We start from the raw sequence: 16489 nt of genomic DNA on the forward strand, positions 1-16489 counted from the left end.
TTTATGCCAATTTTTACAGCAGTGATACTCACAATCACAAGAACAGGAAAACAACCCAAATGCTATGTAGCATTCAGGAGCAACATTTTAAAAAATAGTCCATAATTTGGGAGAGATGGGAGAGCATTATGCTCAGTGAATTAATTCAGCCTCATAAGGACAAATATTGTGTAAGACCATTATTGTAAAAACAGAAGGAGAAACAGTAAAATGTGTATGAGAGTTCAAAGAAGAACATGTGGAAGTAGAGGAGTGAGGATGGGTAGGGGCATTAGAGGCACTGGATTAAACAAGAAACTATGATCCAAAATATGAAGTATAATGTTTCAGATGCTGTCAATATGATGGAGGAACATAGAAATAGAGTTGAAGAGATGGACCACAGAACAAGTGAAATTGAACACAGACTTGTCACTACTGATCTGCTGGAGAAAAACACAGATTCAAAAAGAAGGAAAAAGAAGAAAAACTAAGAATAATGTGGGAAACCATCAAAAGAAATATCATGTGCACCATTGGAACCCCTGAAAAAGAAGAAGCAAGTAAAGGCATTGAAAAAGTTGTGGAAGAATTATCAGAGGAAAACATTCAAGGCATAATGAAGAATGAGAGTATATATATTGAAGAAGCTTTGTGAACACAATATAGAATAGACTCCAAAAGACAACAAAAAGACATATCATAGTAAAATTTGCCAGAACCAAAGATAAGGAGAGACTTCTGAAAGCAGCAAGGGAGAAACAAAGAGTAACCTATAAGGGAGAAGAAATGAGATGACATGCCGATTTCTCACCAGAAACCATATGAGCAAGAGACGGTGGAATGACACATATCAAAGACTCAGAGAAAACTGCCAACCAAGAATACTGTTCCCAGCAAAATTTTCCATCACATATGAAGGAGAAATCAAGATATTCCCAGAAAAACAGAAGCTAAGGGAGTTTGTAAAAACAAGAACAGCATTACAGGAAATATTGAGAGATGTCCTTCTTACAGAGGTGCCACAGAAAGCAGAATGGACCAAAGTAACTAACAACGACACATAAAAGAACTCAACAAAATGATAGCTATAAAATCTTGCCTTTTAATAATCATGCTGAATGTGAATGGTTTAAATGCACAACTGAAGAGAAAAAGAGTAGCAGATAGGATTTAAAAAAAACAAACCCAACCTCAAAATACATCAATATACTGTCTAAAACAGACACACCTCAAAAATGAAGATAAAGAAAGACTAGAAATAAAAGGAGGGGAGAAATATACCAAGCACATGGCAGCCAGAAAAAAAACCACACACAAAATAAACCAAGAGTAGCAATATTAAGATCTGGAAAAAAACATCACAAAGGACAAGGACAGTCAACACATAATGCTTAAAGGGTAAATAGAACAAGAAGACATAACAATAACAAATAGCTATGCATCAAATGAAAGACCTACAAAATATATAAAACAAACATTAACAAAACTGGAAAAGGAAATAGACAACACTACTATAGTAGTTGAAAACTTCAATACACCCCTCTCAAGAAAAGATATAACTACCAGGAAGAAACTCAACAAAGATGCTGAAGAATTGAACCATACAATAAATCAACTCTACCTCATAGATATTTATAGGCTAATGCACCCAGAAAAAACACAGTACCCCTTCTCCAAAGTACGTAGAAATTTCTCCAGAACAGATTACATTTTAGGCCGCAAGGCAAGCATCAAGAAATTAAAAAAAAACACATAGAAATAATACAAAGCATCTACTCAGATCACAATGCTACAAAATTAGAAATTCATAACAAGAGGATAAAGGAGGAACAAAACCCCCCCATACATGTGAAGCAGAACAACACCTTGCTTGAACATGACTAGGTACTAGAAGAAATAAAAAATTAAATTAAAAAGTTTTCTTGAAATAAATGACAATGAAAACATCACTTACCAAAACCTTTGGGAAACAGCCAGAGCAGTAATCAGAGGTCAATTTATAGCAATAAAAAAAACACATCTGTAGGAAGAAATGACCATTGACTCTCTAACCAAACATCTCCAACAAATTGAAAAAGAACAGCAAGAAAACCCAACACCCTTTAAAAAAAGGAAATTATAAAAATTAGAGCAGAAATGAATGAAATATAAAATTGAAAATCAACTGAAACCATCAACAAAACTGGGAGTTGGTTCTTTGAAAAGGTCAATAATATCCACAAACCACTAGCAAAACTAACAAAAGAAAAGACACAAATAATCCAAGTAAGAGATGAAATGGGTAACATTAGAACAGAACAAACTAAAATAAAAAGACTGACACTGGAATATTATAAAAAAACTATACTAAAACAAATATGAAAACCGAGAGGAAATGGACAAGTACTTAGAAATTCACAACCTACATAAATTGAACACCTGAACAGTTGCATTACAAAAGAAGAAATTGAAAAGGTAATAAAACAACTTGCTGTAGAAAAACCCAACAACAACAACAACAAAACAACCCTTGGACTAGATGGTTTTACAAGTGAATTTTATCAAACATTCAGAGAAGAACTGTCACCAATTTTACATAATCTAGCTCAGAAAATGGGAAAAGATGGAATTCTCCCAGACTCATTCTATGAAGCAAACATATCCTTGACACCAAAGCCAGATAAAGACACCGCCAAAATAGAAAACTATAGGCCAATATCTCTCAAGAACATAGATGCAAAAATCCTGAATAAAATCCTGGCCAATCAAAAAATAATTCTCCATGACCAAGTGGGATTCATAACAGGTATGCAAGGATGGTTCAACATAAGAAAAACAATCAATGTAATTCATCATGTTAACAAAGCAAAGAACAAGAACCACATGATCCTATCAATTGATGCAGAAAAGGCTTTTGAGAAAATCCAACACCCTTTCCTGATTAAAACACTCAACAAAATAATATTAGAGGGGAATTTATTCAACATAGTAAAAGTATATACACAAACCCAAGAGCCAACATTGTTCTTTATGGAGAAAGAGTAAAGTAATTCCATTTGAGAACAGGTACTAGGCAAGGATGACCACTGTCTCTCCTATTCAATATTATATTGGAAGAAGTCTTAGCAATAGCAATAAGACAAAAGAAGGAAATAAATGATATCCAAATTGGCAAAGTGGGGGTTAAATTATCTCTATGATATTCTAGTGTACTTGGAAAACCCTAAAGATTCAGCAAGAAAAATACTGGACATAGTTGACCAATTCAGCAAAGTGGCAGAATACAAGAGCAACATACAAAAATCAATTGGATTTGTCTAGTGACAAAAAGAATACAGTACTGAAGGCAAGAAAAAAAAATTCCATTCACAATGACTAATCAAAAGATTAAATTCTTGGGAGTAAATCTAACCAGAAGCACAAAGGATCTATTCAGAGAAAATGACAAAATGTCACTACAAGAAAAAAAAGAGAGACCTGGAGAAATGGAAGAATATACATTGCTCATGGATAGAAAGACTACTCAATATTGTGAAAATGACAGTACTACCAAAGGCAATTTACACATTCAATGCAATCTCAATACAAATACCAACTCCACTCTTCAACGAAATGGAAAAGGCAATCTTCAATTTTGTTTGAAATAGAAAGAGGCCGCAAATAATCAAAGCACTTCTTAAAAAGAGAAACAAGGTAGGAGACATCTCACTCCCTGATTTCAAATTCTACTACACTGCCATGGTGGTCAAGAGAGCATGGTACTGGTACAATGATAGACACATAGATCAATGGAATAGAATTGAGAATCCTGAATCAGCCCATCTACCTATGGTCAACTGTATTTTGACAAGGAGATGAAATCAGTTAAGTGGGGAAACAACAGCCTTTTAAACAAATGGTGTTGACAATACTGGAAAACTATCTGTAGAAAACTCAAGCAAGATCCACACCTCACTCCATACACAAAAGACAACTCAAAGTGGATCAAGGACCTAGGACTAAATCCAAGGACTATAAGTTTCATTAGAGAAAAGCTTGGAAGAACTCTAGAAGCCCTAATCCACAATATAAACTGTCTTCCAACCATCCTGAAAAACCTACAACCAGTGAAGGATAAAATAGATTAATGGGACCTTCTAAAAAGAAAAATGCCTATGCACATCCAAAGCCTTCTCCAGCAGGGTAAAAAGGTAAGCCACAAGCTGGGAAAAAATTATTTGGTAATGACATGTCTAATAAGGCACTTAAATATAGAATTTTTAAAATACTCAAGCACCACAAGATCAAGGTACACAACCCAATTGCAAAATGTGTACAGGGTATGAACAGACACATCAACAAAGAAGACATTCAGATGGCCAACAAAGATATGAAGAAATGCTCAAAATCCCTAGGTCTAAGAGAGATGCAATTCAAAACAACTATGAGATATCATCTCACCTCAGTGAGAGTAGCAAAATTTTACAGAACAACAAACAACAAATGCTGGTGAGATTGTGGCGAAACTGGAACCCTTATTTACTGTTGGTGGGAGTGTATAATGGTACACCACTATGGAAGGCACTATGGCGCTTTCTCAAAAAGTTAAAAAGAGAAATACTATTTGACACAGCAATTCCACTACTGGGGATATACCCTAAAGAAAACATAAAGCCACCCAAGCAGATATATACACAACCATGCTTATCGCTGCTCTTTATTCACAATAGCAAAGCATAAGAAACAACCCAAGTAGGAAACAACCCATCAGCAAACAAATGGATAGAGAAACTGCGATATATTCACACAATAGAATACTATGCTGCATTTTAAAACAAGAAACACATGAAATGTACAAAATGGGTGACCTGGAGCACATTATACTGAGTGAAATATCTCAGTCATAGAAGGACAAGTACTGCATAGTTGCCATTGTTTTAAAGTGGGACTGAAATCAGGGTTGGGGAAACTAAGAGGGCATAAATAATGTATACTGCGTTGAAACAGATGAAGTATAGAACTGTTTAGGAGGAATATATGATTAGGTATTATTGTCATGATAAGAGTCTAGAATGAAAACTGCATAGTAGAGTGTAGTTGGGGTGGGGAATAGGATTGTATGACAAGGAAACAATTTTTTTTTTTACTTTTAAAAGAGAAAAACTTACTAGGTTGCAGGGGTAGGCATGGAGGAAAGTGTGCAACAATGAATGAATGGAAATCCAAAGTCTCTGTAAACTTTCATTTAAGTTAAAAAAGATATTTTTAAAAATTTAAAAACACAATGTATGGGCATGATTACATGTGAGTGAAGAAAAGTGTGAAACAGTAGGTTAGTTTTGTATGTATGCAGACCAATATAAAAGAAAATTTTAAAAAAAGAAATAAAAAGACATTTTCCCAGGGTTTCCATGGAAAAATTTGCTGTCAGTGACCTCATTAAAGTGCTAAAGCACAAGGATGTCAGTTTAAATAGTTGGACAATGAATAGGGAACAACGAATACAGAAGGCCAAATAAGAATCAATGCATTGTGGTGTTGCCAAAGACCATTGACTATCTCATGAACTGCCAAAAGAACAAACAAATCTGTCTTGGAAGACATGCAACAACAGTGGTCTTCAGAGGCAAGAATGGTGAAATTTCTGCTGACATACTTTGTTCATTATTGTCAGGCTGGGCCAGTCCTTAGAAAAATATACCATATTGGGAAAGACAGAGGGACAGTGAAAGACAGGAAGACTTTCAAGGAGATGGATTGACCTAGTGACTGCATCAATAACTTTGAACATGATAGATATTATGGAGATGAGGCAGAATAGGGCAAGATTTTGCTATGTCATGCGTAGCCATGGTTGACTGCAAAGCAACTAGCATAGTAACAGAGACCCTACATGGCAAAGTAGAACTGCCTCCATGACAGTAGTATTAATTTCCATGACAATGAGCCAAGCCATTATGGCAGAACACTTTTCTATAGGGAGCAGATAGTATGTTCAAACTTCCAGTTAGTAGCCATGTGTATAACCATAACAACTCCAGAGCTCCCTATATCTACTCATGGGCATGTACACTTTATTTTAAGGTTTTTGTTCATTTTACCAAAGTTACTTTGTTTTTATGGTATCTGATTGTTAGTGAATGTTGAATCATGGTTGCAAAACTAAGTTATTAGAAGATCCCAAAAACATTCTGAAATTACTAGAATTTACATTGATTTTGTCTAAATTCCGAGAGTGTCAGTTTTATCCCAATACAGACACAGATTTCATGAATTTGTTATTGCATTCACTAACTGAGGATCTACTATGTGTCAAAATCTATGCTGAGAAAGGGAAAAAAGCTTTAAGATGTTTAGGTAATAGAGTTGCCCTTGAGAAGGAATAACTTTTAACAAATACAGTGCTTCTTAACTTGTTTAACTCTTTCAAATTTTAACAGCATAGGTCATTTATTTGATGTATAGTTTTAAATGATTCCTCAATGTCTTTTTAATAGCATTTCATCATTATATTGTCCCCCTCTTTTCTCACTCATTATTCAAACATATGAGTACTTACTGATTTTTTTTAACCTCTTACTTCATCAAGGTTATCCTCATCTCCTCTTTCCTTTTAAAATGCTTAAAAGAATGAAAGATAAAGCAAAATGTAATCGAATACCTAATATTATTTGTGAGACACTAAATTTATTTGATAAAGTCTCAAAATTCATTTCCGTTTTAAAATTTTCAGTTTTAAAATTTTATTATTTCTTGAAGTTATTAACATTAAATTATAGTTTCATAGATTTGCAAGAGCAGTGATTCTTACTATGCAAAAGTATAATAAAAACCAATAAAATCTTACGATAAATCTATGATTCTCTTTTTCAATTGTGGCAAGTAGTTAAAGCCACAAATTTAATTTTTATTTAAATTAGCTTTTAGCACCTAACAACAAAAATAACATTTTTCTTGAAGGAGTTCCAGCACACATATGGCTAAACATCTACTAGTAGCTAAAAGGTTGGCAGTTTGGATTCATCCAGAGGCTCCATAGACAGTAAGCCTGATAATTGCTTCTGGAAAGTTACAGATTTGACAATTTAGTGCAGCTATATACCCAACATTGCCATGAGTTTGAATTGACTTGATGGCAACCACCACATTTGTCTTGATAGTGTCACATTTTCCTTTTAGAGAAAGTAAAATATTGTAAGCAAGCATGGTCTAAATAATGAATAATATTCTTATCTATGTCTTCTCTCCTTAGATTATCTAATGTCAAAGTGTGATTTTAGTGACAAAATAACCTGTAAAAGTATAAATCACAATTACACTTGGTTATTTTGGATACATGATTTATTGGAATCAACTGTTGCTTGTTTTGTTGTTTTGTGTTTTTTTTTAAAAAAAGAAAATATTTTCTTTAAAAAAAGAGTGACATAAACCAGCTCTATTAAAACATATTTTATGTGAGTTTATTATTGTGGTATAATGACAATGAAGAGATGCATTTTCATAAAATGCAAACTTAACCAGATTTATATTTGTGACCTTTGAATTATGAAGTAGGCTACATAACTCTTTCATAGTTCTGCAAGGCAATTTATAGACTTTAAATCAGTAATATAAAGTTTAATTTATCATTCTATTAATGACCAAAAATCATGATTAAAATGCTGATAAAAATGGATGTGATAGTCTAGAAATACAGGTGCCTCACAAGTCCACTTTAAGAGCTCAATGTATATATTTTATCTACAGCCATAACTTAGTCTGAAGGGTTTATTTTTAGAAAAATGTCTCTTTTAATTAAAATTATATCACCTAACAAAATAATGATTTATGAGAAGACAAATAAAGTTCTTAGTGTCATATTGGAAGACCATAAACAATATGGAGATATTCTAGTAAGTCACATACTCTAATTGATCTTTATTACAATGTAATGGTTAATGGTAATGTAATGTAATGAAATGGTTCCTACAACTTGTTGTGTGTAATGTAGAGTCAGAAGTTACCCATAGCTGACCCTCGAGTGAGTTTTCAGAGGCAGTTAATTGCACAGGAGGAGACTACCAATCTTTCTTCCGCAGAGCAGTCAGTGGCCTTGAACCACATGCCTTTGGAATTGCAGCACAGCTTCTTGCCACTAGGCCACCAGAGATACAATTTATTGATTTGTAAAACAGATGATTTACAAAACAACAATGAGATGTCATCTTACCCTTTAAACAATAGTAAAGTTCAACAGGCAGTAAACAACAAATGCTGGTGAGGATGTGGACAGACTAGAAAATCTCATTCACTGCTGGTGGATATGTAAAATGATACAACCACTGTGGAAGAAAGCCCTCTGATGCTTTCTCAACATGTCAGAAATATCATCTGATCCAGAGCTTTTACTACTGGGAATATACCTTAAAGAAACCAGAGTCACAACTCAAACAGATTTATGTACACCCATGTTAAATTCAGCATTATTAAAAATAACAAAGAGATGAAAGCAGCTCATTTGCCTGTTGGCAAACAAATGGATAAAAAAAAAAACACAAAAAAAAACCCAAAACCTGTGCTACATTCACACAGTGGAATATTATGCAGCATTGAAAAATAATTAACTTATAAAATACAGCACAATAGACTAAAAGTTGGATTTTTTTTTTTAGCTATTAACAGTTAGCTCTTCTGGTCTCCAGCTATCTTAACTTCAGACAGTCTAACAAATCAGCATGGTCTTGCAAAACATCAACAGCTGTGGGACTAGGTAAGAGGAAAAGTGTCAAGATCATCAAGACTTGTGCCAGCAAGGCTTGAGGGAGACTCGAACAAGATCCTACATAGAGAGAAATCCTGATGATGGTCATGGAGAGACAGTGACATTGCTGTGGAGAAACTGTGACAAGGTGTGACCTTTGTATTTGTGCTTGTCACAGTTAAAGGTTTTTGTTGTTATTGCCAGATGCTTGAAGAAGAAGCTGACTTACAACAGCTGGACTAATTGAGGAATTGTGCCTTGGGATTTGGGCTCAATCTCGTACTTGGACTGAGTGGTATTCTTTACCTCTACTGGTGGCCTATTGGAAAGAAGCTGCCCTGCAATCCTGAACACACTCTGTTCAATCCCACTAGCTACTCTATGGGAGGATTGGAAGGAGGGTCAGCTATAGGTTGGTTCTGACTCTATGGTACACACCAAAAACAACCTCTCTAACCTACTTCCTTCCCGATTAAACCCAATTCTTTGGAAACAAACAAAGAAAACCAATAAAAACCCCAACCAAAACCAAACACACACACACACACACACACACACACACACACACAAATCTCCACTTGTGTTTCAGTTCTAACTTCCTTGGGGTATATTCCTAGTAGTGGAATAGCTGGATCATACAGCATTTCTATTCTCAAGAGTTTGAGGAAACACCAAACTACTTTCCAGAGTTGTTGCACCATTTTATAATCCCACCAACAGTGTATACTTTAAAAAAATATTTGTATATGTAGGGCTGTTGTACATAGGGTAGCTATGAGTCACAAGCGACTCGATGGCAAATAACAACAACAACAACATATGTACACCATTGTTCATAGGGTCACTGTGAGTTGTAAGCTACTCGATGGCACATAACAACAACCACACTGTTCATAATAACATTGTTCACCATCACAAGAACTTGGAAACAGCCCAAATGTCCAACCACAACTGAACAGGATTAAGAAATTGTGGTATATTCACACAATAGAATACTATGTAGCACTAAGGAGCAACAATTAAAAAAAAACTTGCATAACTTGGGAGAGACTGGAGAGCATTATGCTGAGTTAACTATCTCAGTCTCTTAATGATAAATACTGCATAAGACTATTATTGTAAAAATAGAAGGCTAACTAGTAAGTCATCTATGGGAACCCAAATGGGGAAAGAGTGGAAGCAGAGGGGTGAGAATGGATAGAGGTGAAACCACAGGGTTGGACAGCTTGGTGGGTGGAGGGAAGGGGTTAAGGAAATGGAAAGGATCCAGTGGGAACCTGAAAAGACAGGGTAATGAAGAGCCTGGCTCAATGGTGATTAGTCTGATAGACTATAGCACATGGAAATGATTGTATGAAACAGAATTTGAATGAAGAATACAGTAAAACACAATGTAAACAAACTTTGTTAGCAAACAAATATAAAATATTTTTAAAAGTTTAAAAAACTTTTTCTATCGGAAAATATCAAATATCAAATGAGATGATGGATACTAAACACCCAGAACAGAAACGGCATATATCAATTGTTGTTGTTGTTAGTTGCCATCGTGTTGAGTATGATCCATAGTGAGTGATCCTATGAACAAAAGAGCTGAACCTAGTCCTGTCCTGTGCCATCCTCACACTTTCTGACATACAAGATCCCACTTTCTGACATACAAGGTCCCATTGCAGCAGCCACCCTGTCATTCCACCTGGTTGAGAGTCTTCCTCTCCTTCAGCAACCCTCCACCTTTCCCGACATCACGTTCCTCTCTAAGGAATAGCAGCACATCCTAGTAATATGTTCAAGTATGTGAAGAGAAGCCTCATCATTTTTGCCTCCAAAGAAAAATCAACTGCACCCTCTATAAGACATATCTATTCTCTTTTTTTTTTGCCATCCATGGAAAGTTCCATGTTCTTCTCCAACACCATAGTTCAAGACATCAATTCTTTTTCTGTCATCCTTATTCATTATCCAGGTCTCAGATGCATAGCTAGTAATCAAAAAGACCATGGCCTGAATCAGATACGTCTTAGTCCTCAAACTGACATCACTACTCATTAATTTGGAAAGGTCCCTAAACTGCAGATTTTCCCATTGCAATGTGTCTCCTTATTCCCTGACTTCTCATACCAGGGTGTTAACTGTAGATTAAAGCAGAATGAAGCTGTTGGCAATGTTGACAGTTTCAATCTCTTCTCCATCCATCATGACACTGCCTATTGATCTAGTGGTAAGAATCTATGTTTTCTTGATATTGAGATTCAATCCATACTGAAGGCTGTATTTCTTGATCTTTTAAAACAAGTGCTTCAGGTCTTCTTCACTTTCAGCAAGAAAAGTTGTGTTGTCTGCACAACAGAGGTTATTTATGAGTCTCCTTCAAATCCTGATGCCACATTTCTCTTCATAGAGTCCAGCTTCTTGGATAATTTGCTCAGCTTATAGATTGAACAGGTATAGAGGAAAAATACATCCCTGACACACTCCTTTCCCAATTCCAAACCATGCAGTGCTCCCCTGCGCTGTTCACACAACAGCCTCCGATCCAGGTGTAGGTTCCTTATGAGCACAATCAAGTGCTCTGGGATTCCCATTCTTCTCAATATCAGCCACAACTTGTCATGATGCACACAGTCAAATGCCTTTGCATAGTAAAAAAAGCACAAATAGGCATTTTTCTAGTATGTCTTACTTTCAGCCAGGATCCATCTGACATCAGCAATGATACCCCAGGTGCCACAGCTTCTTCTAATTCCCACCTGAACTTTTGGAAATTCCCTATCTATGTACTGTTCCAGCTATTTTTGAATGATCTTCAGCAATATTTTACTTGCATGTGATATCAGTGATATTGTTCAATAATTTCCACATTCAGTTGCATCACCCTTCTTGGGAATAGGAACAAATATGAACCTATTCCAACCCATTGGCCAGACAGCTGTCCTCCAAATTTTCTAGCATAGACTGGTGAGCACATCTGTTAATTGAAATAAGTCAATTGGTATCATATTGATTCCTGGAGCCTTACTTTTTACCAATGCCTTCAATGCAACTTCCACTTCCTCTTTCATTACCATTGGCTCCTGTTCATATAATGCTCCCTGAAATGTTTCAGTATCAATAAATTCTTTCAGGTAGAGCGACTTTGTGTTTTTCCTCCATCTTGTTTTGATGCTTTCTGGGCCATTCAATATATTGACCATAGCATCTTTCTACATTGCAACAGGAGGCTTAATTTTTTTTTTGTTCTTTCAGTTTGAGAAATGCAGACCGAGTTCTTCCCTTTTTGTTCTCCAGTTCCAGCTCTCTGCACATTCCATTATAATACTTTGCTTTGTCCTCCCGAGCTGCCCTTTGAAACCATGTGTTCAGCTTTTACTTTGACATGTTTTCCTTTAGATTTGACCTCTCAATGTTCCAGTGCAATCTTTATAGTCTCTCTGATGTCCATTTCAGTGTTTTTCTTTCTCCTCTTTTTTTAATGACCTTTTGAACTTACTCAGAAATATTTTTTATTTTATTATTTTGTGTGTGTGTGTGTGTGTGTGTGTGTGTGTGTGTGTGTGTATCATCAAATTGGATCTGACTAGTACAGGAGGAGATTGCCCCTCCTAGAAATATATCTTATTCATTATTATCTGGGGCATATTAACTTTGTGTGTTTGATAAACTTGCAAATATGAAGGAATAAAGTTACAACTGAGAGAGATCATAAGACTCTCAAAAGTAAGGACTTTCTAGAGGGATGATTTTCCTTACTTTTGCCAATTTTTAAACACATATCATCTGTTGCAAAATAGGGTTGAATGCATTTCTTTTAAAACACCATCAAAGAAAAGTTAGTGGACATTTGGATGGAGGTCCTGATCAGCAAGTAAAGGGAAGTTTTCAGGGTCGTATTTTTTTGGGTAATGTTAGATGTGTATTACTGCTCTTTCCCCCCAAGAGTGGGTGTCCTTAAGCCTTTGCCTAGGATGGTAGTCTGCTTAAAGGTGTTGGCTATAAAACCCTTACTTTTCGAATGACACATATTCCTTGAATGACGCAGCAATCTTTTGTCTATTTGCCAAACTGAACAATTTGACATTGTTGTGATGATGCACACTGTTCCACAGTCTTGTCAAATACCATAATGGTTACCCATCATGTACATTGTTTGGATGAAAGTCCAGATTGATTTATGCTGGGAATCCTCTTCAAAATATCAATTCTTACTTTTTGTAAGCACCCCCTTTCCCAAGTCCCTTGTAAGAAAGTATAAAATCCCCCTCTAACTCTTAGTGGGGGCTGGTCTTCTGCTTGAGAGCCAGCCTGGCCGTTTCTCCTCATTAAACTATCTTTCTTGGCCTGCACGGGGTTCTGTCCTTCCTCAGTGACCTTACAGATAACCTTTTCAATATTTTTCAAATATACTTAATTTTTTTTAAATTGTTAATTCTAACTTTTATTATTATACAATTTGCAGAATAGAGTTGAAATTATTGTTATAGGTTTTAATGTGGATAAGAGGAACCAGACTATAATAAAACTGCTATCCAGTGGTGAGCTGAGCAAGTACATTTAAAAACGAAGTCACAGACTTTCTATACAAATTTTGTTGCTGTTTGAAGAAAATTATAAAGTCAGCAAGCAGTCACAGATGAAAGAACAAACAAAACAGATGGACTGGATAGTTAAGGAACAAAATTATCTGTCCAGGGTTAAAAATGGACAGAGTGGTTTATTACACAGCAAGAGAAAACTGGGGTGGCGGCTGCCTCCAATGGACAGGAGGCCGCTCAGCAGCATTTGTTCTTCCAGCCCGTCACAATGCCTCCACTGCTCATATCTACGTTTTCATTGTTGGGCTCTTCTACAGGGGTCTTTCGAAGGATATCGCCGGCTAATGTGAGGAACGCCTTTTCAATGTTTATATTTGCCTTTGCACTAATCTCAAAAAATCTAATACCATGTTCCCTCGCAATCTGTTCTCCTTTTTCTTTGGGCACAACTCTTTCATCCTCCATATCACACTTATTTCCTAGTAACATTCTTACCACATTGTCCTTGGCATGCTCATCTATGATTCGAAGCCATTTGCTGATGTTTTCAAAACTTTTACCATTGGTGATGTCATATACTAGCATCATACCCATTGCTCTTCTGTAGCAGGAGGTTGTGATGGTGTGAAATCGCTCCTGGCCTGCTGTATCCCATATTTGTAGTTTGATCCTCTTTCCTTGTAATTCAACCATTTTGATCTTAAAGTCTATTCCTATGGTGGAGATAAAAGTGGTATAGAAGGAATCATCCGAAAAACGAACAACGATGCAGGTCTTCCCCACTCCGGAGTCCCCAATCAGGAACAGCTTGAAAAGCAGGTCATATGTGTTTTTCGCCATTGGGAGGAGCAGTTCAGGCTCTCGCCACCGGTGGCCCCAAGGACTGGGTCCCTCTCAGTAAGGCCAACTCCTCTCGGGCGATCTGGAGGCGTGGAGGTGGGGGGGTGGGAAGAGGGTTCAAGAAGGCGCAGGCGACCTAAGACTGGCTCTCCTCAAGGTACTCCCGAAGGTGGCCTCTCTCAGCCGCTCCGCCCAGTTCCGGAGAGTCAGTTGGGACAAATGGCCTCCCCTTCCAGTTCTGGGCTGCTCCACAGGGACACTCACACGGGCGGGCGAGCAGGCGTGGGTGAGGATGGTCACTCTTCCTGAGCGGCAGCACCCGTGCTAGAACGCGGCGATGGCAGTGAGGGAAGCCCCCAAGCCGACAGCTCAGCTACGTACAGCTACATAGACACAGGAAACCGTACCGCCCCGGCCAGAGCCACCTTTTCCAGTGCCCTCTCACACCGGCGTGCCGATATACTTTATTATCCTAAGTATGACCTCATAATGCTTTGACTCAAACCCTTAAGGTGCAAATAAAAACGTCACCGTTCTAGATCTTGAAACAGGTTGACTGAATAAGAATTGTTCCTTAGAGGTGGGGCTCTGCAGGTTCCCCTTCTAACTAGCTCCACTGATGAATTCTATACACAATAAAAGTTGGGACTTTCTCATCTAGTATCACATGAGAAAATTCTATCAACCTTGTCTCTGGCTTTCAAAAAAGGAGACTCTCTCTCTTTCTATCAGGAATAACTTTTGGAATTCCATCTTAAATCAGTCAAAGAAATGAATAGTAATTGCTGATAGCAATTTTAAGGCTTCAACTGAAGACCTAGACTTGTTAGAGGGTGCAAACAGACACCAAAAATCAAAGGTCAAAAATAAAAACTAAACTTTTGGTCATTAATCTAATTTTCAAAATATGATGACACTTAAAGACACATACATTTTAGAGTTCTTTGTCTAGGAAAACTGGTTGTCATAGAATTGATTCTGATTCATGGTGGCCCTTTTTTTAATCAATATAGAATTGTGTTTCTTAGGATTTTTAATGGATGGTTATTTAAAAGAAGATTCCCAGACTGGTTTTCCAAAACAACTCTGGATGGACTCAAACTCTCAACCTTTCGATTAGCAGGCAAAATATTAAATAGTGATTGCCAGGGATGTCCTATGAAGGACAGTTCTAGTCTAAACCATATGAGGTCTTCATGAATTGGAGTTAACTTGGAGATATCTGGTTTATCTAACTGGAAAAGCTCAGCTGTCAACTTTTTACATTTCCCAGAAATATAAAGATAGAAAATTTTCTCTTTTCCTCTTTTTTAAACTACAGTTGATTGATATCTTTTTATGTAACATAGTGACAATGTGCTTGCAATTAACAATACTGTAATTTCTGCTAAAAAGTGATTTTGATAAATTCACAATCACAATGTTTTTATTGTTTTTTGATTCTTTTAGATATAGATTCCAAAAATATTTACCAGACTAAAATAAATTTTTGCATAAGCAAGTCAGGGAGAGTAAGAAATGAATGGATAAATAATGAGTATTATATTGGAATAGGTGAGACGTAGGTCAGCCTGAAAGGAATGGATGATCAGACATTGTGTGTATTGCAATCAACAAGCTGAAACAGAGCATGCATGCATAATGGTAGGGAGGGGAATAAGACTAAGGCAATGTTTACTCACAGTGAGAAACAACTGACAGGGATGGGAGGGAAAGAGAGAAAGGAGACATTAAGGAAAAGATACATTAGATAGGGTGAAGAGAAAAACCTGGGTACAGTGAAAACTTAATAAGACATTGCAAATAATTGCTCTGTGGGGGAAAGATGGGCAATTTCCTTCCAGCACAATTTAATACCTCCAAAAACATGCTGGAGGGTCAGTTCTGAGTTAGTTCCAACTCAAGGGTATATAACAATACCACAATGGTAATTAATGTTATAAAACAAAATGTATATGAATTAAGGAATAAAAACTAAAAAAAAAAGGAAAAAGGAATTTTTGTGCTTTAAAGATATGCCATTACATCCAAAAAGAAGTGCAGAGATTTTTTATATTATTTAGGTCCAATTTCTTGAAAGTTTACAATTACATAAATGATGACATCCAATAGAGAAATGGGACCTACTGACAATGAAATTATATCGTTTAAATAAAAACATGCAACAGAAATGATTTTATTTTTTACTAACTATTCCAAATGCTTTATTTAACATCCTAGATGCCATGGTCTTTGCAATCACTTGCTATGCATCAGAGAGCTGGACAATAACTAGGGAGATAGAAGGAGAATTAATGCCTTTGATCTGTGGTGCTGTGCTGGAGAAGAGTATTGAGTGTACTATGGACTGCTAAGAAAACAGATTCATCCTGGGGAGAGTTAAACCAGGTGGCTCCTTGGAGGCAAAGATTCTGTGGCTCCGTCTAACATACTTTGG

The 16489-nt window shown here is 36.5% G+C and overlaps 1 pseudogene; it reads right to left on the minus strand.

Annotated features, from left to right (window-relative positions):
• Nucleotides 1-13449: 13449 nt before the first annotated feature.
• LOC102849002 lies at nt 13450-14052 on the minus strand (annotated as a pseudogene).
• Between the last annotated feature and the right edge of the window lie 2437 nt (nt 14053-16489).

Source organism: Elephantulus edwardii, unplaced genomic scaffold (assembly GCF_000299155.1).
Source record: "Elephantulus edwardii isolate Elephantulus edwardi_28Jun2011 unplaced genomic scaffold, EleEdw1.0 scaffold00016, whole genome shotgun sequence".
Classification (NCBI taxonomy): Eukaryota; Metazoa; Chordata; class Mammalia; order Macroscelidea; family Macroscelididae; genus Elephantulus; species Elephantulus edwardii.